Here is a 1,796-nt window from a genome sequence, read left to right as displayed (position 1 = left end):
ATATAAAGGGATACTCATTTAAAACTTAAAATGTATATAATTGGTAAATTATATATGCCTATGTAATTAAATTGAAACTTAAGTAAGGAAGGTAATAAAGTTTCAAATAGTGTATAGGAAGGTAAAAATCTCTTTTGTTAACTGCTCAATTCAATTGTGAAAAAGTATGGTCCAAATCCAGCATACGTTATCTAGTGTATGTTGCTTCTATTGGCTTAAAACCAAGGTCTCTTCATTTTGACAACGTGTTTAAATTTTTAAATTTGATTGACGTTGTATGATTGAGTGAGTAAATAACACAATTTTTCACTCTTATTAAATTAAATTGTATATTTGCCTTCTCATTAATTCTAATTTTTCTATGTATACTCTTTCTTTTCTTCATGTTTTGACATTTCACACTCATTTCAACTCAGATTCTCTGGATTAGCTATTTTTTGTGTCTCATCTTTTTTAACTAAGAAATTCTCGAGGACAGCGGCGAAGATTTGAACTCGATGGATAATGAGCTCGTTCTTCTACTCTTTTTCACTCAAATATCATGCTTTTGTCTACGTGAGAGTTCGAAATCATAAAATGAGCCTAGCTTCATCATGCGTTATACTCTTACCACTAAACCAAAGTCACATGAATTTTTTTATGTCTCATTATGATATGTATTTTATGAAAATTTAAGGTCCTTTTAATATATTTTGGCTTTAGGCCACACAATTCTTTGAGCCGCCCCTGTGATGGATATTTTAGGATTCACTTGGTACATGAAGTTACTTTCCAAGAAACATCAAGGCTATTCTTTTTTTGTATTTAACTTGTATGCATGTTTATCCTCAAAATCAAATAACAAATAAATTTATAAGTGGTTTTAAGGATACGTGGATTAAATTGACACAAAGTAATAAGTTAAATTGAAATTGCAAATAAGGTATGATAAAATAAGTTCAAACCATATGAGTTAGACAGTAACAACCTTAGGAGAAAAGTTTCCCTTGAACAGTGTGTACTTCGATCACAGTATCAAGACACCGTTGAAATAGAGCTTTAAAGAGAAAATAACAGTATATTGCTTCTGACTGAATGTTACAATCCCTTTTACAAATAATAAGAGTCCTTTATATAGTAGGGGAGTCCTATATTAAGTACAACTTTATTTAAGGTAAAAAATCTCATGATTTGCTAATTAATCCGTTTCTCATTAATACGTGTCGAGTTTTCTGCCGTGATATTCGCCCGGTTACAGATATTTTGCCTTTCCGTTATTCGATCCGATAATGTTTGCTTGGGCTCATTCGTAGTAGGGGTTGGTTCCGGAGTCATGGACCCGACGATCTTGAATATGTATGTTCTTACCTCGTACCTTGGTTCGATGAAATCGGGGGTCGATCTTCAATCCATCACGTTTCAGCCCGATCTGTCATACAATAGATGAGCCCGATTTCGACCGTATACAGATAGTCCCTTCATTTTTCGGAGAGTAAACGACGAGAAACGATATGAGCCCTCGATCCTCATCTCGATACTTCGTGCCAGAAATGACAAAACGAACAAAATCTTCCGTTAGTCACGTCTTAATGGCATTAATGTTCGTCAGTTACTGGTCGACTGCTTCAAATTTTGAACCATCATTTGAAAACTATAAATACCTCCTCATTCATTCATTCAAACTATACATCCAATCTTTTCCTACTCTTGTTCTTAAAGAATCTTTGCATTTTCTAGTACTCATACCCAAATTTCTTGAGAGCTTTGCAAGGATTACCCCTTTGTAAGCATACTCTTTTAACTCATTCTTCTATCTT

This window comes from Nicotiana tabacum, chromosome 18 (assembly GCF_000715075.1).
Source record: "Nicotiana tabacum cultivar K326 chromosome 18, ASM71507v2, whole genome shotgun sequence".
Classification (NCBI taxonomy): Eukaryota; Viridiplantae; Streptophyta; class Magnoliopsida; order Solanales; family Solanaceae; genus Nicotiana; species Nicotiana tabacum.
Note: the sequence above shows the minus strand (reverse complement) of the source record.